This window comes from Danio rerio, chromosome 5 (assembly GCF_049306965.1).
Source record: "Danio rerio strain Tuebingen ecotype United States chromosome 5, GRCz12tu, whole genome shotgun sequence".
In the NCBI taxonomy this organism is placed as follows: Eukaryota; Metazoa; Chordata; class Actinopteri; order Cypriniformes; family Danionidae; genus Danio; species Danio rerio.
The window spans coordinates 48357898-48382058 of NC_133180.1; the positions used below are offsets into that span (position 1 = coordinate 48357898).

Genomic DNA, 24161 nt, shown 5'->3' on the forward strand with positions numbered 1-24161 from the left:
TATGCTATGACCTTAGACTGACCTCTTGCATTTGTGTAACAAGTTTGGTGAAGATATTTTAATTCCTTCATGAGTTATGGCTATTTTAGCTCTTCTTAATAAAAATGACAAAAGAGCAGTGAATAAGCTATTAGTGATCTCCTACTGCCATCTAGTGGCCACAGTGTAATTTATTTATGTATACAGCCATTTAGGTGTGCATAAATATATCCCTTCTATAATTGAGCATGTTCTAACTATATAAAATGAAAAATTTGTATTTTATTAAAATAATTAAAAATCTACAAAGTAAAAAGTGTGACAAGCTTTGACTAAATTTGATCTTAAATGGATTAACTGTGTTCATGCCATGTCAGTTTGGGATTCAGAATGCATTACATAACATTACATTACATTCTTTGCTATAGAGCAGTAAAATAAACATCAAGTGGTCTGTTACTGCCATCTAGAAGCCACAGTTGTGATTTTCTTTACATATGTTTAAAACAATGTGTTTAATCATAGAACCAGTTTTACCTATTAGAATTATTATAAAGAGGTTAACTGGGACCAAATTAGATGTTTAATGCATAACAGTGTTTACATCAGGTCAAAATATGATTCAGAATGATCCTAAATGCAATTTGCCTGACTTTAAACTCAAAAAATGTAAAACAACAAAGGTATGCAAATGTTATGAACAATAAATAAGTGGTCTTGTTGTGACATCTAGTGGTTAGAAATGGTAGGTGACAGTTAAAAGTCTGTGTTATAGTGGCTAAAATGATAGAATATTGAAAATGTGTTTTTGAGACCTTTAAACATCCAAGATGGACAAAAAAAACAACAACTTATAAATCATTTCAGTGATAGGTGTGTAAATGAAGCACATTTACTGCATTTTTAAGCCATTTTAGCATGTTTTTAGAACCATTTCCACTATTATAGCGCCACCTATTGCCCAATCTCCACAAAATTTTGCATGTTTATTCACATTGATATGCCACATCTGCTCACCAATTTCTGTGATGTTTTCGGTTTTCCTTATTGGTTGACAGGCATGTAGGTTCGTGTAGACACGCCCCTTTTGTAAATGAGCCTGTTACAGCTATCTAAAATGGAAAGTTCAACTTTTTTTTGATAATTATTGATCTACTCAGTCCAGAGGTTCATACAACACTGGTTTCGTTGCGATTGAGTTAAAAACCAGGGACTAGTTCGCAAAAGTAGGTTTTGTTTATATTGATGGTTTTTTAATAAACAGTTTGAGTAACAGCAGTGGTTTTAGTGTCAAACTGTTCAGTATGAGCAGACCTATCATATGATATGTAGATTAAGTGTTTTTTGTGAAATAGTATGTAAACGAAGCAAATTTACTTTTTTTAAGCGATTTAGCATTATTTAAAGACTATTTTTGCTATTATAGCGCCACCTACGGTTTGACCTTCACAAAATTTTGCAAGTTTCATCTCGTTGATATGCCACATGTGCTCACCAATTTCTGTGATGTTTTGGGCTTTCCTTATTGGTTTACAGGCTTGTATGTTCGTGTGGACACGCCCCTTTTGTAAATTAGCCTGTTACAGCTAGCCAAAGTGAAAAGTTCCACTTTTTTTGATAATTATTGATCTACACAGTCCAGAGATTCCAACAACACTGGTTTCGTCGCGATTGAGTGAAAAACCAGGGACTAGTTCGCAAAAGTAGGTTTTTCCTATATTGATGAATATTTAACGAACGGTGTAAGTGAAAGCAGTGGTTTGAGTGTCAAACTGTTCGGTATGAGCAGGCCTATCATATGATATGTATTTTGTGTGGTTGCGCAAAAGGTTGTGTGATACACAACCCATTACACACTAAAAATACGTAAAATCGCCCCCTGGTGGCTGATTTCTTTCAAAATTCTTACAGACCTCTAGGACCGTGAGTCGAACATGCCCAGCGAGTTTCGTTTTGATCACTCATCGTTAACTTTGTTAAATGGCTGCTCAATTTTAATTGGCCAATGGCGGCCATGTTTTTTGAGATATGCCAATGTTCTTATAGTATGTTATGACAGCTTGGTCAAAGACACTGCATGCCAAATTTCAAGCTGATTGGACAAATGGCTGTAAGGTTAGAGTTATTTATATGTTTTTTTAGGTTTATAGCGCCATCATGTGGCCAAAGTCTGCGGGTTTTGCAGTGTCACCTCAAATTGAGCTTATGCATGTGTGTACCAAGTTTTGTGATGATATCTCATTTTGTTCAAAAGTTATAGCTCCTATTAGCATTTAGCTTCAATTAGCATCGAACATTGTTGTGAACTGTTTCGTGTGAGAATAAAAATGTCAACTTTTTTTTGATAATTATTGATATTCAGTGTCCAGAGAACATTTGAGAGCTGGTTTGGTTTAGATTGAGTGTAAAACCTAGGACTAGTTCGCAAAAGTAGGTTTCGGACAAATGGCGATGTAGCGGGAAAAAGGAGCGTCGTAGAGCAAAAAGTTCAGCTGTGCACTTTTGTTGGGGCTAACCCAAGGATTGAAAATATGTAAAGTTTTTGAGTCTACGACAAACGGTGAACGTATAGCGGTCAAAAATGTCCAAAATCTTGGTTTTTGGCGCCATAGCGCCACCTATGGTCCGATTTGGCTGATCTTTGGTCAGAACGTAGTGTACCGGAGTACTACGATCTGGCCAAGTTTCAGCTCTCTCGGCCTTACGGTTTGGTCTGGGCAATAGTGACTTCGGCAGAATAATAATAATAATAATAATAATAATAAATATAGCTGCAAGCAGCAATTAACGGGGGTCAAGCAGTTTAGCAGGGTAAGGTCATATAGCAGTTAGGACGCCTGTAAGTAGTTTATTTGACAATGAAATATACGATTAGAGTGTTAGAGTTTATAGATTGAGCTAACAAACGTTTGATTAAACACTCCAGAAATGAAACTTCAGTTTTTACATATTGACAAATTTCTTATGAACATTTCGAGTGACCGCTTTTATGTCAAAGTGACCAGTATAAGCAGCCCTATGATATAATGTGTAGATCGAGTCATGGCACCTTAGACAAAGACACGGCATGTCAAATTTTAAGTTAATCAGATAAATGGTTACTCAGATACAGTGATTTTACAATGTATAGCGCCAGCATGTGGCCAATGTCTATGTGTTTCATCCTATGTGCTTAGACTGACCTCTTGCATATGTGTAACAAGTTTGGTGAAGATATTTTTATTCATTCATGAGTTATGGCTATTTTAGCTCTTCTTAATAAAAATGACAAAAGAGCAGTGATTAAGCTATTAGTGATCTCCTACTGCCATCTAGTGGCCACAGTGTAATTTATTTATGTGATTACAGCCATTTAGGTGTGCATAAACATATCCCTTCTATGACTGAGCATGTTCTAACTATATAAAAAGAAAATTTTGTATTTTATTAAAATAATTAAAAATCTACAGAGTAAAAAGTGTGACAAGCTTTGACTAAATTTGATCTTAAATGCATTAACTGTGTTCATGCCATGTCAGTTTGGGATTCAGAATGCATTACACAACATTACATTACATTCTTTGCTATAGAGCAGTAAAATAAACAATAAGTGGTCTGTTACTGCCATCTAGAAGCCACAGTTGTGATTTTCTTTACATATGTTTTAAAACAAGGTGTTTAATTATAGAACCAGTTTTACCTATTAGAATTATTATGAAGAGGTTAACTGGGACCAAATTAGATGTTTAATACATAACAGTGTTTACATAAGGTCAAAATATGATTCAGAATGATCCTAAATGCAATTTCCCTGACTTTAAACTCAAAAAATGTAAAACAACAAAGGTATGCAAATGTTTTGAACAATAAATAAGTGGTCTTGTTGTGACATCTAGTGGTTAGAAATGGTAGGTGACAGTTAAAAGTCTGTGTTATAGTGGCTAAAATGATAGAATATTGAAAATATGTGTTTTTGAGACCTTTAAATATCCAAGATGGACAAAAAAAATAACTTGTAAATCATTTCAGTGAAAAGTGTGTAAATGAAGCACATTTACTGCATTTTTAAGCCATTTTAGCATGTTTTTAGAACCACTTCTTCTATTATAGCGCCACCTATACACCGATCTTTACAAAATTTTGCATGTTTATTCACATTGATATGTCACATGTGCTCACCAATTTCTGTGATGTTTTGGGTTTTCCTTATTGGTTTACAGGCATGTAGGTTTGTGTAGACACGCCCCTTTTATTAATGAGCCTGTTACAGCTAGCCAAAGTGAAAAGTTCAACATTTTTTTGATAATTATTGATTTGCTCAGTCCAGAGGATCATACAACACTGGTTTCGTTGCGATTGAGCTAAAAACCAGGGACTAGTTCGCAAAAGTACGTTTTGTACATATTAATGGTTTTTTGATGAACGGTGTGAGTGACAGCAGTGGTTTTCATGCCAAACTGTTCAGTATGAGCAGACCTATCACATGATATGTAGATTAAGTGTATTTGTGAAATAGTGTTTAAATTAAGCACATTTACTTTATTTTTAAGCCATTTGGTATGTTTTTAAGACTATTTTTGTTATTATAGCGCCACCTATGGTTTGATCTTCACAAAATTTTGCAAGTTTCATCTCGTTGATATGCCACATGTGCTCACCTATTTCTGTGGTGTTTTGGGCTTTCCTTATTGGTTTACAGGCATGTAGGTTCGTGTGGACACGCCCCTTTTGTAAATGAGCCTGTTACAGCTAGCCAAAGTGAAAAGTTCAACTTTTTTTTGATAATTATTGATCTACACAGTCCAGAGATTCCAACAACACTGGTTTCGTCGCGATTGAGTGAAAAACCAGGGACTAGTTCGCAAAAGTAGGTTTTTCCTATATTGATGAATATTTACCGAACGGTGTAAGTGACAGCAGTGGTTTGAGTGTCAAACTGTTCGGTATGAGCAGGCCTATCATATGATATGTATTTTGTGTGGTTGCGCAAAAGGTTGTGTTATACACAACTCATTACACACTAAAAATACGTAAAATCGCCCCCTAGTGGCCGATTTCTTTCAAAATTCTTACAGACCTCTAGGACCATGAGTCGACCATGCCCAGCGAGTTTCGTTTCGATCACTCATCGTTAACCTTGTTAAATGGCTGCTCAATTTTAATTGGCCAATGGCGGCCATGTTTTTTGAGATATGCCAATGTCCTTATAGTATGTTATGACAACTTGGTCAAAGACACTGCATGCCAAATTTCAAGCTGATTGGACAAATGGCTGTAAGGTTAGAGTAATTTTTATGTTTTTTTAGCTTTATAGCGCCACCATGTGGCCAAAGTCTGCGGGTTTTGCAGTGTCACCTCAAATTGAGCTTATGCATGTGTATACCAAGTTTGGTGATGATATCTCATTTCGTTCAAAAGTTATAGCTCCAATTAGCATTTAGCTTCAATTAGCATCGAACATTGTTGTGCACTGTTTCGCGTGAGAATAAAAATGTCAACTTTTTTTTGATAATTATTGATATTCAGTGTCCAGAGAACATTTGAGAGCTGGTTTAGTTTAGATTGAGTGTAAAACCTAGGACTAGTTCGCAAAAGTAGGTTTCGGACAAATCGCGATGTAGCGGGAAAACGGTGCGTCGTAGAGCAAAAATTTTTGGTATACACTTTTGTTCAGGTTAACCCAAGGATTCAAAAAAGTTAAAGTTTTTGAGTCTACGACAAACGGTGAACGAATAGCGGCCAAAAATGTCCAAAAAGTGTTTTTTTGGCGCCATAGCGCCACCTATGGTCTGATTTGGCTGATCTTTGGCCAGAACGTAGTGTACCGGGGTACTACCTTCTGGCCAAGTTTCAGCTCTCTCGGCCTTACGGTTTGGTCTGGGCAATAGTGACTTCGGCAGAATAATAATAATAATAATAATAATAATAATAATAATAATAATAATAATAATAAAAATCTTAACAAAAACAATAGGGTTTCAGCGCTTCGCGCTTGACCCCCTAAAAATTTTAACAAAAACAATAGGGTTTCAGCGCTTCGCGCTTGACCCCCTAAATATAGCTGCAAGCAGCAATTAACGGGGGTCAAGCAGTTTAGCAGGGTAAGGTCATGTAGCAGTTAGGACGCCTGTAAGTAGTTTATTCGACAACGAAATATACGAGTGTTAAAGTTCATAGATTGAGCTAACAAATGTTTGATTAAACACTCCAGAGAAGCAACTTCGATTTTTACATATTGACAAATTTTTAATGAACATTTCGAGTGACCGCTTTTATGTCAAAGTGACCAGTATAAGCAGCCCTATGATATAATGTGTAGATCGAGTCACGGCACCTTAGACAAAGACACGACGTCAAATTTCTAGTTAATCAGATAAATGGTTACTCAGATACAGTGATTTTACAATGTATAGCGCCATCATGTGACCATTGTCTACGAGTTTTATGCTGTGACCTTAGACTGACCTCTTGCATATGTGTAACAAGTTTGGTGAAGATATTTTAATTCCTTCATGAGTTATGGCTATTTTAGCTCTTCTTAATAAAAATGACAAAAGAGCAGTGAATAAGCTATTAGTGATCTCCTACTGCCATCTAGTGGCCACGGTGTAATTTATTTATGTGATTACAGCCATTTAGGTGTGCATAAACATATCCCTTCTATAATTGAGCATGTTCTAACTATATAAAATGAAAAATTTGTATTTTATTAAAATAATTAAAAATCTACAGAGTAAAAAGTATGAAAAACTTTAACTAAATTTGATCTTAAATGCATTAACTGTGTTCATGCCATGTCAGTTTGGGATTCAGAATGCATTACATAACATTACAACACATTCTTTGCTATAGAGCAGTAAAATAAACAATAAATGGTCTGTTACTGCCATCTAGAAGCCACAGTTGTGATTTTCTTTACATGTTTTAAAACAAGGTGTTTAATTATAGAACCAGTTTTACCTATTAGAATTATTATGAAGAGGTTACCTGGGACCAAATAAGATGTTTAATGCATAACAGTGTTTACATCAGGTCAAAATATGATTCAGAATGATCCTAAATGCAATTTCCCTGACTTTAAACTCAAAAAATGTAAAACAACAAAGGTATGCAAATGTTTTGAACAATAAATAAGTGATCTTGTTGTGACATCTAGTGGTTAGAAATGGTAGGTGACAGTTAAATGTCTGTGTTATAGTGGCTAAAATGATAGAATATTGAAAATATGTGTTTTTGAGACCTTTAAACATCCAAGATGGACAAAAAAAAACTTATAAATCATTTCAGTGATAAGTGTGTAAATGAAGCACATTTACTTCATTTTTAAGCCATTTTAGCATGTTTTTAGAACCATTTCCACTATTATAGCGCCACCTATTGCCCAATCTCCACAAGATTTTGCATGTTTATTCACATTGATATGCCACATCTGCTCACCAATTTCTGTGATGTTTTGGGTTTTCCTTATTGGTTTACAGGCATGTAGGTTCGTGTAGACACGCCCCTTTTGTTAATGAGCCTGTTACAGCTATCTAAAATGAAAAGTTCAACTTTTTTTTGATAATTATTGATCTACTCAGTCCAGAGGTTTATACAACACTGGTTTCGTTGGGATTGAGTTAAAAACCAGGGACTAGTTCGCAAAAGTAGGTTTTGTTTATATTGAGGGTTTTTTAATGAACGGTTTGAGTAACAGCAGTGGTTTTAGTCTCAAACTGTTCAGTATGAGCAGACCTATCATATGATATGTAGATTGAGTGTTTTTTTTGTGAAATAGTATGTAAATGAAGCAAATTTACTTTATTTTTAAGCGATTTAGCATTATTTAAAGACTATTTTTGCTATTATAGCGCCACCTATGGTTTGATCTTCACAAAATTTTGCAAGTTTCATCTCGTTGATATGCCACATGTGCTCACCAATTTCTGTGATGTTGTGAGTTTTCCTTATTGGTTTACAGGCATGTAGGTTCGTGTGGACAAGCCCCTTTTGTAAATTAGCCTGTTACAGCTAGCAAAAGTGAAAAGTTCAACTTTTTTTTGATAATTATTGATCTACACAGTCCAGAGATTCCAACAACACTGGTTTCGTCGCGATTGAGTGAAAAACCAGGGACTAGTTCGCAAAAGTAGGTTTTTCCTATATTTAGGAATATTTAACGAACGGTGTAAGTGACAGCAGTGGTTTGAGTGTCAAACTGTTCGGTATGAGCAGGCCTATCATATGATATGTATTTTGTGTGGTTGCGCAAAAGGTTGTGTGATACACAACCCATTACTCACTAAAAATACGTAAAATCGCCCCCTAGTGGCCGATTTCTTTCAAAATTCTTACAGACCTCTAGGACCGTGAGTCGAACATGCCCAGCGAGTTTCGTTTTGATCACTTATAGTTAACCTTGTTAAATGGCTGCTCAATTTTAATTGGCCAATGGCGGCCATGTTTTTTGAGATATGCCAATGTCCTTATAGTATGTTATGAGAACTTGGTCAAAGACACTGCATGTTAAATTTCAAGCTGATTGGACTAGTGGCTGTAAGGTTAGACTAATTTTTATCTTTTTTTAGGTTTATAGCGCCACCATGTGGCCAAAGTCTGCAGGTTTTGCAGTGTCACCTCAAATGGAGCTTATGCATGTGTACCAAGTTTGGTGATGATATCTCATTTCGTTCAAAAGTTATAGCTCCAATTAGCATTTAGCTTCAATTAGCATCGAACATTGTTGTGCACTGTTTCGCGTGAGAATAAAAATGTCAACTTTTTTTTGATAATTATTGATATTCAGTGTCCAGAGAACATTTGAGAGCTGGTTTGGTTTAGATTGAGTGAAAAACCTAGGACTAGTTCGCAAAAGTAGGTTTCGGACAAATCGCGATGTAGCGGGAAAACGGTGCGTCGTAGAGCAAAAAGTTCAGCTGTGCACTTTTGTTGGGGCTAACCCAAGGATTGAAAAAATGTAAAGTTTTTGAGTCTACGACAAACGGTGAACGTATAGCGGGCAAAAATGTCCAAAAAGTGGGTTTTTGGCGCCATAGCGCCACCTATGGTCTGATTTGGCTGATCTTTGGCCAGAACGTAGTGTACCGGGGTACTACGATCTGGCCAAGTTTCAGCTCTCTCGGCCTTACGGTTTGGTCTGGGCAATAGTGACTTCGGCAGAATAATAATAATAATAATAATAATAATAATAATAATAATAATAAATATAGCTGCAAGCAGCAATTAACGGGGGTCAAGCAGTTTAGCAGGGTAAGGTCATATAGCAGTTAGAACGCCTGTAAGTAGTTTATTCGACAACAAAATATACGATTAGAGTGTTAAAGTTTATAGATTGAGCTAACAAATGTTTGATTAAACACTCCAGAGAATCAACTTCGATTTTTACATATTGATAAATTTAATGAACATTTCGAGTGACCGCTTTTGTCAAAGTGACCAGTATAAGCAGCCCTATGATATAATGTGTAGATCGAGTCATGGCACCTTAGACAGACACGACATGTCAAATTTTAAGTTAATCAGATAAATGGTTACTCAGATACAGTGATTTTACAATGTATAGCGCCACCATGTGGCCAATGTCTACGAGTTTTATGCTATGACCTTAGACTGACCTCTTGCATATGTGTAACAAGTTTGGTGAAGATATTTTAATTCATTCATGAGTTATGGCTATTTTAGCTCTTCTTAATAAAAATGACAAAAGAGCAGTGAATAAGCTATTAGTGATCTCCTACTGCCATCTAGTGGCCACAGTGTAATTTATTTATGTGATTACAGCCATTTAGGTGTGCATAAACATATCCCTTCTATAATTGAGCATCTTCTAACTATATTAAATGAAAAATTTGTATTTTATTAAAATAATTAAAAATCTACAGAGTAAAAAGTGTGAAAAGCTTTGACTAAATTTGATCTTAAATGCATTAACTGTGTTCATGCCATGTCAGTTTGGGATTCAGAATGCATTACATTACATTACATTCTTTGCTATAGAGCAGTAAAATAAACAATAAGTGGTCTGTTACTGCCATCTAGAAGCCACAGTTGTGATTTTCTTTACACATGTTTTAAAACAATGTGTTTAATCATAGAACCAGTTTTACCTATTAGAATTATTATGAAGAGGTTAACTGGGACCAAATTAGTTGTTTAATGCATAACAGTGTTTACATCAGGTCAAAATGTGATTCAGAATGATCCTAAATGCAATTTCCCTGACTTTAAACTCAAAAAATGTAAAACAACAAAGGTATACAAATGTTATGAACAATAAATAAGTGGTCTTGTTGTGACATCTAGTGGTTAGAAATGGTAGGTGACAGTTAAAAGTCTCTGTTATAGTGGCTAAAATGATAGAATATTGAAAATATGTGTTTTTGAGACCTTTAAACATCCAAGATGGGCAAAAAAATAACTTGTAAATCATTTCAGTGATAAGTGTGTAAATGAAGCACATTTACTTCATTTTTAAGCCATTTTAGCATGTTTTTAGAACCATTTCCACTATTATAGCGCCACCTATTGCCCAATCTCCACAAGATTTTGCAAGTTTATTCACATTGATATGCCACATCTGGGGCCTGTTTCAGAAAGGAGGTTCCAACAACTCGGAGTTTAAACTTGAACTCTGAGTTGATTTACCGAGAGATTAAAAACTCTGAGTTTTCGGTTTCAGAATAGCTGATCTGAGTTGGGTCAATCAACTTTGAGTAGACCAACTCAGAGTTAAGCGCACACACCATGACTATAAAAAGGCATTATCAATGGAGCGCAGATATTATGAGTGACCATGGCAAGATCTTAAAAAAAGAGATCACCATTTCTTTCCCCAGCTGAACTTGATGTTCTCATGCAAAGTTTTAGCAAATATGAGTGTATATACTTAAAAAGAAGCAACCATCAGTGAAACAGAGACAGTTAGCCTGGGAAAACAGCTGCTCAAGTTAATGCGTAATTTTTTATTTAAATTATTTAAACATTTAAGTATAATAAAATAAGTAATATAATGTGTGAAGTTTATACTTTTTTCTAAACTTTTATACACGTTCATCAGTTTTAATAGATTTAACAGTGCACTTGTGTGTCTGCCTTTTTATTGATCAAGTGATAGAGGTTGATATAACACTAAGAACCTAAGCAGTGCTAAAAATAAATTTTAGACAGAATAATAATCCCATTAATCTAGTAACAGTACATGTCGAAGGTTAAGCTAAATATTTATGGAAAAAAGGACAAGCCTTGTACGTGACTTTGTTCTGTGTGTGACAAAAAATGTAGGCAATAGCTGTGTTTCCATCAAAATACAGGCTTACATAAATTTGTGCAAAACTGGAATAATGCCTAAAAGATGCGAATAAAGCAGCGTTTTTATCCAACGAGTCAAAGAGAACACAATCGTCACTTCCTGATTAACTTGCGCCAAATATCAACAGTAAAAACAGAATTTACTGCGGTAGAACAAGCTGCGTTAATGATTTTTTATTTAATACTTGCGCCTCAGAAGACACAATGAACACGTGGGGGCGTTTGAAGCCAGACGCGGCCGATCTTGACACGCTCCAGACGCTCGGATTAATAATATACACTAATACTGAAACAGTTAAGGCATTTTAGAATGAATAAAACAACATTTAAGATGTTCTACTGTGTGCTCAGTCAGCTGGTTTGTCCATTTACACACATTTTCATCATCATCTCTAACAAACTTTTTTTTAATGTACATACTGTAATTTGTTAAGTGCACTTCGTAGTTTATGCGCATCTTTTCTTATTTTATTATGAATATTTTTTTAAGTATTTTTTAAGTATTTAAGTATTAAAGTTATGTGAATCATGACGTTTCCATCAATCGTTTTTATGGGCATCTCCAAAATGAGCTCTAAAATAGGTGTGTGGAAATGTAAGACTAATGCGAGAAATACGCTTCAACTTTAAAAAAAGGGGAGGAGACCGACAGAAACTCAGAGTTTAGAGAATAAAACCTGCTCCAGACCAGGTTAGATTCACAGAGTAAGTTACCACAGTAACTGACTCTGAGTTAAAGTTACCTTTCTTTCAGAAACAGGCTTGACTTACCCTGATTTCTTGAGTTTAACAAACCTGCCATTTTGAAACCGAAAACCCAGAGTTTCTCTCATTTCAGGGTTAAAATACTCTGAGTTTTCACTTAACCTCCTTTCTGAAACAGGCCCCTGCTCACCAATTTCTGTGATGTTTTGGGTTTTCCTTATTGGTTTACAGGCATGTAGGTTCGTGTAGACACGCCCCTTTTGTAAATGACCCTGTTACAGCTATCTAAAATGGAAAGTTCAACTTTTTTTTGATAATTATTGATCTACTCAGTCCAGAGGTTCATATAACACTGGTTTCGTTGCGATTGAGTTAAAAACCAGGGACTAGTTCGCAAAAGTAGGTTTTGTTTATATTGATGGTTTTTTAATGAACAGTTTGAGTAACAGCAGTGGTTTTAGTGTCAAACTGTTCAGTATAAGCAGACCTATCATATGATATGTAGATTAAGTGTTTTTTGTGAAATAGTATGTAAATGAAGCAAATTTACTTCATTTTTAAGCGATTTAGCATTATTTAAAGACTATTTTTGCTATTATAGCGCCACCTATGGTTTAATCTTCACAAAATTTTGCAAGTTTAATCTCGTTGATATGCCACATGTGCTCACCAATTTATGTGATGTTTTGGGCTTTCCTTATTGGTTTACAGGCATGTAGGTTCGTGTGGACACGCCCCTTTTGTAAATTAGCTTGTTACAGCTAGCCAAAGTGAAAAGTTCAACTTTTTTTTGATAATTATTGATCTACACAGTCCAGAGATTCCAACAACACTGGTTTCGTCGCGATTGAGTGAAAAACCAGGGATTAGTTCGCAAAAGTAGGTTTTTCCTATATTGATGAATATTTAACGAACGGTGTAAGCGACAGCAGTGATTTGAGTGTCAAACTGTTCAGTATGAGCAGGCCTATCATATGATATGTATATTAGGTGTTTTTGTGAAATAGTGTGTAAATGAAACAAATTTACTTTATTTTTAAGCCATTTAGCATGTTTTTATGACTATTTTTGCTATTATAGCGCCACCTATATTTTGATCTTCACAAAATTTTGTATGTTTGTTCACATTTATATGGCACATGTGCTGACCAATTTCTGTGGTGTTTTGAGTTTTCTTTATTGGTCTACAGGCATGTAGGTTCGTGTGGACAAGCCTCTTTTGTAAATTAGCCTGTTACAGCTAGCCAAAGTGAAAAGTTCAACTTTTTTTTGATAATTATTGATCTACACAGTCCAGAGATTCTAACAACACTGGTTTCGTCGCGATTGAATTAAAAACCAGGGACTAGTTCGCAAAAGTAGGTTTTTCTTATATTGATGAATATTTAACGAACGGTGTAAGTGACAGCAGTGGTTTGAGTGTCAAACTGTTCGGTATGAGCAGGCCTATCATATGATATGTATTTTGTGTGGTTGCGCAAAAGGTTGTGTGATACACAACCCATTACACACTAAAAATACGTAAAATCGCCCCCTAGTGGCCGATTTCTTTCAAAATTCTTACAGACCTCTAGGACTGTGAGTCGAACATGCCCAGCGAGTTTCGTTCCGATCACTCATCGTTAACCTTGTTAAATGGCTGCTCAATTTTAATTGGCCAATGGCGGCCATGTTTTTTGAGATATGCCAATGTCCTTATAGTATGTTATGACAACTTGGTCAAAGACACGGCATACCAAATTTTAAGCTGATTGGACTAGTGGCTGTAAGGTTAGAGTAATTTTTATGTTTTTTTAGCTTTATAGCGCCACCATGTGGCCAAAGTCTGCGGGTTTTGCAGTGTCACCTCAAATTGAGCTTATGCATGTGTGTATCAAGTTTGGTGATGATATCTCATTTCGTTCAAAAGTTATAGCTCCAATTAGCATTTAGCTTCAATTAGCATCGAACATTGTTGTGTACTGTTTTGAGTGAGAAAAAAAAAGTCAACTTTTTTTTGATAATTATTGATATTCAGTGTCTAGAGAACATTTGAGAGCTGGTTTGGTTTAGATTGAGTGTAAAACCTAGGACTAGTTCGCAAAAGTAGGTTTCGGACAAATGGCGATGTAGCGGAAAAACGGTGCGTCGTAGAGCAAAAAGTTCAGCTGTGCACTTTTGTTGGGGCTAACCCAAGGATTGAAAAAATGTAAAGTTTTTGAGTCTACGACAAACGGTGAACGTATAGCGGTCAAAAATGTCCAAAATCTTGGTTTTTGGCGCCATAGCGCCACCTATGGTCCGATTTGGTTGATCTTTGGTGAGAATGTAGTGTACCGGAGTACTACCATCTGGCCAAGTTTCAGCTCTCTCGGCCTTACGGTTTGGCCTGGGCAATAGTGACTTCGGCAGAATAATAATAATAATAATAATAATAATAATAAAAATTTTAACAAAAACAATAGGGTTTCAGCGCTTCGCGCTTGACCCCCTAATAATAAAAATCTTAACAAAAACAATAGGGTTTCAGCGCTTCGCGCTTGACCCCCTAATAATAATAAAAATCTTAACAAAAACAATAGGGTTTCAGCGCTTCGCGCTTGACCCCCTAATAATAAATATAGCTGCGAGCAGCAATTAACGGGGGTCAAGCAGTTTAGCAGGGTAAGGTCATATAGCAGTTAGGACGCCTGTAAGTAGTTTATTCGACAACAAAATATACGATTAGAGTGTTAAAGTTTATAGATTGAGCTAACAAATGTTTGATTAAACACTCCAGAGAAGCAACTTCGATTTTTACATATTGACAAATTTTTAATGAACATTTCGAGTGACCGCTTTTATGTCAAAGTGACCAGTATAAGCAGCCCTATGATATAATGTGTAGATCGAGTCATGGCACCTTGGACAAAGACACGACATGTCAAATTTTAAGTTAATCAGATAAATGGTTACTCAGATACAGTGATTTTATAATGTATAGCGCCATCATGTGGCCAATGTCTATGTGTTTCATCCTATGTGCTTAGACTGACCTCTTGCATATGTGTAACAAGTTTGGTGAAGATATTTTTATTCATTCATGAGTTATGGCTATTTTAGCTCTTCTTAATAAAAATGACAAAAGAGCAGTGAATAAGCTATTAGTGATCTCCTACTGCCATCTAGTGGCCACAGTGTAATTTATTTATGTGATTACAGCCATTTAGGTGTGCATAAACATATCCCTTCTATGACTAAGCATGTTCTAACTGTATAAAAAGAAAATTTTGTATTTTATTAAAATAATTAAAAATCTACAGAGTAAAAAGTGTGAAAAGCTTTAACTAAATTTGATCTTACATGCATTAACTGTGTTCAGGCCATGTCAGTTTGGGATTCAGAATGCATTACATAACATTGCAACACATTCATTGCTATAGAGCAGTAAAATAAACAATAAGTGGTCTGTTACTGCCATCTAGAAGCCACAGTTGTGATTTTCTTTACAAATGTTTTAAAACAAGGTGTTTATTTACATAACCAGTTTTGCCTATTAGAATTATTACACAGAGTTTAACTGTGACCAAATTAGATGTTTAATGCATAGCAGTGTTTACATCAGTTCAAAATATGATTCAGAATGATCCTAAATGCAATTTCCCTGACTTTAAACTCAAAAAATGTAAAACAACAAAGGTATGCAAATGTGGTCTTGTTGTGACATCTAGTGGTTAGAAATGGTAGGTGACAGTTAAAAGTCTGTGTTATCGTGGCTAAAATGATAGAATATTGAAAATGTGTTTTTGAGACCTTTAAACATCCAAGATGGACAGAAAAAGTAACTTATAAATCATTTCAGTGATAAGTGTGTAAATGAAGCACATTTACTTCATTTTTAAGCCATTTTAGCATGTTTTTAGAACCATTTCCACTATTATAGCGCCACCTATTGCCCAATCTCCACAAGATTTTGCATGTTTATTCACATTGATATGCCACATCTGCTCACCAATTTCTGTGATGTTTTGGGTTTTCCTTATTGGTTTACAGGCATGTAGGTTCGTGTAGACACGCCCCTTTTGTAAATGAGCCTGGTACAGCTATCTAAAATGCAAAGTTCAACTTTTTTTGATAATTATTGATCTACTCAGTCCAGAGATTCATACAACACTGGTTTCGTTGCGATTGAGTTAAAAACCAGGGACTAGTTCGCAAAAGTAGGTTTTGTTTATATTGATGGTTTTTTAATGAACAGTTTGAGTAACAGCAGTGGTTTTAGTCTCAAACTGTTCAGTATAAGCAGACCTATCATATGATATGTAGATTAAGTGTTTTTTGTGAAATAGTGTGTAAATGAAGCAAATTTACTTTATTTTTAAGCGATTTAGCATTATTTAAAGACTATTTTTGCTATTATAGCGCCACCTATGGTTTAATCTTCACAAAATTTTGCAAGTTTCATCTCATTGATATGCCACATGTGCTCACCAATTTCTGTGATGTTTTGGGCTTTCCTTATTGGTTTACAGGCATGTAGGTTCGTGTGGACATGCCCCTTTTGTAAATTAGCTTGTTACAGCTAGCCAAAGTGAAAAGTTCAACTTTTTTTTGATAATTATTGATCTACACAGTCAAGAGATTCCAACAACACTGTTTTCGTCGCGATTGAGTGAAAAACCAGGGACTAGTTTGCAAAAGTAGGTTTTTCCTATATTGATGAATATTTAACGAACGGTGTAAGTGACAGCAGTGGTTTGAGTGTCAAACTGTTCGGTATGAGCAGGCCTATCATATGATATGTATATTAAGTGTTTTTGTGAAAAAGTGTGTAAATGAAACAAATTTACTTTATTTTTAAGCCATTTAGCATGTTTTTATGACTATTTTTGCTATTATAGCGCCACCTATATTTTGATCTTCACAAAATTTTGCATGTTTGTTCACATTTATATGGCACATGTGCTGACCAATTTCTGTGGTGTTTTGAGTTTTCTTTATTGGTCTACAGGCATGTAGGTTCGTGTGGACAAGCCTCTTTTGTAAATTAGCCTGTTACAGCTAGCCAAAGTGAAAAGTTCAACTTTTTTTTGATAATTATTGATCTACACAGTCCAGAGATTCCCACAACACTGGTTTCGTTACGATTGAGTGAAAAACCAGGGACTAGTTCGCAAAAGTAGGTTTTTCCTATATTGATGAATATTTAACGAACGGTGTAAGTGACAGCAGTGGTTTGAGTGTCAAACTGTTCGATATGAGCAGGCCTATCATATGATATGTATTTTGTGTGGTTGCGCAAAAGGTAGTGTGATACACAACCCATTACACACTAAAAATACGTAAAATCGCCCCCTAGTGGCCGATTTCTTTCAAAATTCTTACAGACCTCTAGGACCATGAGTCGAACATGCCCAGCGAGTTTCGTTTCGATCATTCATCGTTAACCTTGTTAAATGGCTGCTCAATTTTAATTGGCCAATGGCGGCCATGTTTTTTGAGATATGCCAATGTCCTTATAGTATGTTATGACAACTTGGTCAAAGACACTGCATGCCAAATTTCAAGCTGATCGGACTAATGGCTGTAAGGTTAGAGTAATTTTTATGTTTTTTTAGCTTTATAGCGCCACCATGTGGCCAAAGTCTGCGGGTTTTGCAGTGTCACCTCAAATTGAGCTTATACATGTGTGTACCAAGTTTAGTGATGATATCTCATTTCGTTCAAAAGTTATAGCTCCAATTAGCATTTAGCTTCAATTAGCATCGAACATTGTTGTGTACTGTTTCGTGTGAGAATAAAAATGTCAACTTTTTTTTGATAATTATTGATATTCAGTGTCCAGAGAACATTTGAGAGCTGGTTTGGTTTAGATTGAGTGTAAAACCTAGGACTAGTTCGCAAAAGTAGGTTTCGGACAAATCGCGATGTAGCGGGAAAACGGTGCGTCGTAGAGCAAAAATTATTGGTGTACACTTTTGTTCAGGTTAACCCAAGGATTCAAAAAATGTAAAGTTTTTGAGTCTACGACAAACGGTGAACGTATAGCGGGCAAAAATGTCCAAAAAGTGTTTTTTTGGCGCCATAGCGCCACCTATGGTCTGATTTGGCTGATCTTTGGCCAGAACGTAGTGTACCGGGGTACTACCATCTGGCCAAGTTTCAGCTCTCTCGGCCTTACGGTTTGGTCTGGGCAATAGTGACTTCGGCAGAATAATAATAATAATAATAATAATAATAATAATAATAAAAATCTTAACAAAAACAATAGGGTTTCAGCGCTTCGCGCTTGACCCCCTAATAATAATAAAAATTTTAACAAAAACAATAGGGTTTCAGCGCTTCGCGCTTGACCCCCTAATAATAAAAATCCTAACAAATACAATAGGGTTTCAGCGCTACGCGCTTGACCCCCTAATAAAAATTTTAACAAAAACAATAGGGTTTCAGCGCTTCGCGCTTGACCCCCTAAATATAGCTGCAAGCAGCAATTAACGGGGGTCAAGCAGTTTAGCAGGGTAAGGTCATATAGCAGTTAGGACGCCTGTAAGTAGGAAATATACGATTAGAGTGTTAAAGTTTATAGATTGAGCTAACAAATATTTGATTAAACACTCCAGAGAAGCAACTTCGATTTTTACATATTGACAAATTTTTAATGAACATTTCGAGTGACCGCTTTTATGTCAAAGTGACCAGTATAAGCAGCCCTATGATATAATGTGTAGATCGAGTCATGGCACCTTAGACAAAGACACGACATGTCAAATTTTAAGTTAATCAGATAAATGGTTACACAGATACAGTGATTTTACAATGTATAGCGCCATCATGTGGCCAATGTCTACGAGTTTTATGCTATGACCTTAGACTGACCTCTTGCATACGTGTAACAAGTTTGGTGAAGATATTTTAATGCATTCATGAGTTATGGCTATTTTAGCTCTTCTTAATAAAAATGACAAAAGAGCAGTGAATAAGCTATTAGTGATCTCCTACTGCCATCTAGTGGCCACGGTATAATTTATTTATGTGATTACAGCCATTTAGGTGTGCATAAACATATCCCTTCTATAATTGAGCATGTTCTAACTGTAAAAAATGAAAAATTTGTATTTTATTAAAATAATTAAAAATCTACAGAGTAAAAAGTGTGAAAAGCTTTAACTAAATTTGATCTTAAATGGATTAATTGTGTTCATGCCATGTCAGTTTGGGATTCAGAATGCATTACATTACCTTACATTCTTTGCTATAGAGCAGTAAAATAAACAATAAGTGGTCTGTTACTGCCATCTAGAAGCCACAGTTGTGATTTTCTTTACATATGTTTTAAAACAATGTGTTTAATCATAGAACCAGTTTTACCTATTAGAATTATTATGAATAGGTTAACTGGGACCAAATTAGATGTTTAATGCATAACAGTGTTTACATCAGGTCAAAATGTGATTCAGAATGATCCTAAATGCAATTTCCCTGACTTTAAACTAAAAAAAAAAAGGTATGCAAATGTTATGAACAATAAATAAGTGGACTTGTTGTGACATCTAGTGGTTAGAAATGGTAGGTGACAGTTAAAAGTCTGTGTTATAGTGGCTAAAATGATAGAATATTGAAAATGTGTTTTTGAGACCTTTAAACATCCAAGATGGACAAAAAAAAAACAACAACTTATAAATCATTTCAGTGATAAGTGTGTAAATGAAGCACATTTACTTCATTTTTAAGCCATTTTAGCATGTTTTTAGAACCATTTCCATTATTATAGCGCCACCTATAGCCCAATCTCCACAAGATTTTGCATGTTTATTCACATTGATATGAGACATCTGCTCACCAATTTCTGTGATGTTTTGGGTTTTCCTTATTGGTTTACAGGCATGTAGGTTCGTGTAGACACGCCCCTTTTGTTAATGAGCCTGTTACAGCTATCTAAAATGGAAAGTTCAACTTTCTTTTGATAATTATTGATCTACTCAGTCCAGAGGTTCATACAACACTGGTTTCGTTGCGATTGAGTTAAAAACCAGGGACTAGTTCGCAAAAGTAGGTTTTGTTTATATTGATGGTTTTTTAATGAACAGTTTGAGTAACAGCAGTGGTTTTAGTCTCAAACTGTTCAGTATGAGCAGACCTATCATATGATATATAGATTGAGTGTTTTTAGTGAAATAGTGTGTAAATGAAGCAAATTTACTTTATTTTTAAGCGATTTAGCATTATTTAAAGACTATTTTTGCTATTATAGCGCCACCTATGGTTTGATCTTCACAAAATTTTGCAAGTTTCTTCACATTGATATGGCACATGTGCTCACCAATTTCTGTGATGTTTTGAGTTTTCCTCATTGGTTTACAGGCATGTAGGTTCATGTGGACACGCCCCTTTTGTAAATTAGCCTGTTACAGCTAGCCAAAGTGAAAAGTTAAACTTTTTTTTGATAATTATTGATCTACACAGTCCAGAGATTCTAACAACACTGGTTTCGTCGCGACTGAACTAAAAACCAGGGACTAGTTCGCAAAAGTAGGTTTTTCCTATATTGATGAATATTTAACGAACGGTGTGAGTGAGAGCAGTGGTTTGAGTGTCAAACTGTTCGGTATGAGCAGGCCTATCATATGATATGTATTTTGTGTGGTTGCGCAAAAGGTTGTGTGATACACAACCCATTACACACTAAAAATACGTAAAATCGCCCCCTAGTGGCCGATTTCTTTCAAAATTCTTACAGACCTCAAGGACCGTGAGTCGAACATGCCCAGCGAGTTTCGTTTCGATCACTCATCGTTAACCTTGTTAAATAGCTGCTCAATTTTTATTGGCTAATGGCGGCCATGTTTTTTGAGATATGCCAATGTCCTTATAGTATGTTATGACAACTTGGTCAAAGACACTGCATGCCAAATTTCAAGCTGATTGGAGTAATGGTTGTAAGGTTAGAGTAATTTTTATGTTTTTTAAACTTTATAGCGCCACCATGTGGCCAAAGTCCACGGGTTTTGCACTGTCACATCAAATTAAGCTTACACATATGTGTACCAAGTTTGGTGAGGATTTCTCATTCCTTTCAAAAGTTATAGCTACAATTAGCAATTAGCTTCAATTAGCATCGAACATTGTTGTGCACTGTTTCGTGCGAGAAAAAAAATTTCAACTTTTTTTTGATAATTATTGATATTCAGTGTCCAGAGAACATTTCAGAGCTGGTTTGGTTCAGATTGGGCAAAAAACCTAGGACTAGTTCGCAAAAGTAGGTTTCGGACAAATCGCGATGTAGCGGGAAAACGATCCAACGTAGAGAAAATCTGGGTCACTCCACTTTTGTTCGGGCTGACCCAAGGATTCCAAATTTGTAATTTTTTTGAGTCTACGACAAACGGTGTACAAATGGCGGCCAAAATATTGGGTTTTGGCGCAATAGCGCCACCTATGGGCCGATTTGGCTGATCTTCGGTGAGAATGTAGTGTACCGGAGTACTACCATCTGACCAAGTTTCAGCTCTCTCGGACTTACGGTTTGGTCTGGGCAATAGTGACTTCGGCAGAATAATAATAATAAATATAGCTGCAAGCAGCAATTAACGGGGGTCAAGCAGTTTAGCAGGGTAAGGTCATATAGCAGTTAGGACGCCTGTAAGTAGTTTATTCGACAACGAAATATACGATTAGAGTGTTAAAGTTTATAGATTGAGCTAACAAATGTTTGCTTAAACACTCCAGAGAAGCAACTTCGATTTTTACATATTGACAAATTTTTAATGAACATTTCGAGTGACCGCTTTTATGTCAAAGTGACCAGTATAAGCAGCCCTATGATATAATGTGTAGATCGAGTCATGGCACCTTAGACAAAGACACGACATGTCAAATTTTAAGTTAATCAGATAAATGGTTACTCAAATACAGTGATTTTACAATGTATAGCGCCATCATGTGGCCATTGTCTACGAGTTTTATGCTATGACCTTAGACTGACCTCTTGCATATGTGTAACAAGTTTGGTGAAGATATTTTAATTCATTCATGAGTTATGGCTATTTTAGCTCTTCTTAATAAAAATGACAAAAGAGCAGTGAATAAGCTATTAGTGATCTCCTACTGCCATCTAGTGGCCACAGTGTAATTTATTTATGTGATTACAGCCATTTAGGTGTGCATAAACATATCCCTTCTATGACTGAGCATGTTCTAACTGTATAAAATGAAAAATTTGTATTTTATTAAAATAATTAAAAATCTACAGAGTAAAAAGTGTGACAAGCTTTGACTAAATTTGATCTTCAATGCATTAACTGTGTTCATGCCATGTCAGTTTGGGATTCAGAATGCATTACATAACATTACATTACATTCTTTGCTATAGAGCAGTAAAATAAACAATAAGTGGTCTGTTACTGCCATCTAGAAGCCACAGTTGTGATTTTCTTTACATATGTTTTAAAACAAGGTGTTTAATCATAGAACCAGTTTTACCTATTAGAATTATTATGAAGAGGTTAACTGGGACCAAATTAGATGTTTAATGCATAACAGTGTTTACATCAGGTGAAAATATGATTCAGAATGATCCTAAATGCAATTTCCCTGACTTTAAACTCAAAAAATGTAAAACAACAAAGGTATGCAAATGTTTTGAACAATAAATAAGTGGTCTTGTTGTGACATCTAGTGGTTAGAAATGGTAGGTGACAGTTAAAAGTCTGTGTTATAGTGGCTAAAATGATAGAATACTGAAAATATGTTTTTGAGACCTTTAAACATCCAAGATGGACAAAAAAAAATTTATAAATCATTTCAGTGATAATTGTGTAAATGAAGCACATTTACTTCATTTTTAAGCCATTTTAGCATGTTTTTAGAACCATTTTCACTATTATAGCGCCACCTATTGCCCAATCTCCACAAAATTTTGCATGTTTATTCACATTGATATGCCACATCTGCTCACCAATTTCTGTGATGTTTTCTGTTTTCCTTATTGGTTTACAGGCATGTAGGTTCGTGTAGACACGCCCCTATTGTTAATGAGCCTTTTACAGCTATCTAAAATGAAAAGTTCGACTTTTTTTTGATAATTATTGATCTACTCAGTCCAGAGGTTCATACAACACTGGTTTCGTTGCGATTGAGTTAAAAACCAGGGACTAGTTTGCAAAAGTAGGTTTTGTTTATTTTGATGGTTTTTTAATGAACAGTTTGAGTAACAGCAGTGGTTTTAGTGTCAAACTGTTCAGTATGAGCGGACCTATCATATGATATGTAGATTAAGTGTTTTTTGTAAAATAGTATGTAAATGAAGCAAATTTACTTTATTTTTAAGCGATTTAGCATTATTTAAAGACTATTTTTGCTATTATAGCGCCACCTATGGTTTGATCTTTACAAAATTTTGCAAGTTTCATCTCGTTGATAAGCCACATGTGCTCACCAATTTCTGTGATGTTGTGGCCTTTCCTTATTGGTTTACAGGCATGTAGGTTCGTGTGGACACGCCCCTTTTGTAAATTAGCCTGTTACAGCTAGCCAAAGTGAAAAGTTCAACTTTTTTTTGATAATTATTGATCTACACAGTCCAGAGATTCCAACAACACTGGTTTCGTCGCGATTGAACTAAAAACCAGGGACTAGTTCGCAAAAGTAGGTTTTTCCTATATGGATGAATATTTAACGAACGGTGTGACTGACAGCAGTGGTTTGAGTGTCAAACTGTTCGGTATGAGCAGGCCTATCATATGATATGTATTTTGTGTGGTTGCGCAAAAGGTTGTGTGATACACAACCCATTACTCACTAAAAATACGCAAAATCGCCCCCTAGTGGCCGATTTCTTTCAAAATTCTTACAGACCTCTAGGACCGTGAGTCGAACTTGCCCAGCGAGTTTCGTTTCGATCACTCATCGTTAACCTTGTTAAATGGCTGCTCAATTTTCATTGGCCAATGGCGGCCATGTTTTTTGAGATATGCCAATGTCCTTATAGTATGTTATGACAACTTGGTCAAAGACACTGCATACCAAATTTCAAGCTGATTGGACAAATGGCTGTAAGGTTAGAGTCATTTTTATGTTTTTTTAGCTTTATAGCGCCACCATGTGGCCAAAGTCTGCGGGTTTTGCAGTGTCACCTCAAATTGAGCTTATACATGTGTGTCCCAAGTTTAGTGATGACATGTCATTTCGTTCAAAAGTTATAGCTCCAATTAGCATTTAGCTTCAATTAGCATCAA

General features: G+C 35.5%; 1 long non-coding RNA gene across 2 annotated transcripts; it reads left to right on the forward strand.

Annotated features, from left to right (window-relative positions):
• The first annotated feature begins 545 nt into the window (after positions 1-545).
• On the forward strand, positions 546-22552 carry LOC141385597 (uncharacterized). 2 transcript variants are annotated; one of them, XR_012406328.1, is made up of 2 exons: positions 546-728; positions 19499-22552. It is a non-coding gene; the product is annotated as an uncharacterized lncRNA (long non-coding RNA). The 2 variants fall into 2 exon arrangements; XR_012406329.1 differs by lacking the exon at positions 546-728 and adding an exon at positions 6989-7130.
• The last annotated feature ends 1609 nt before the right edge of the window (positions 22553-24161 follow it).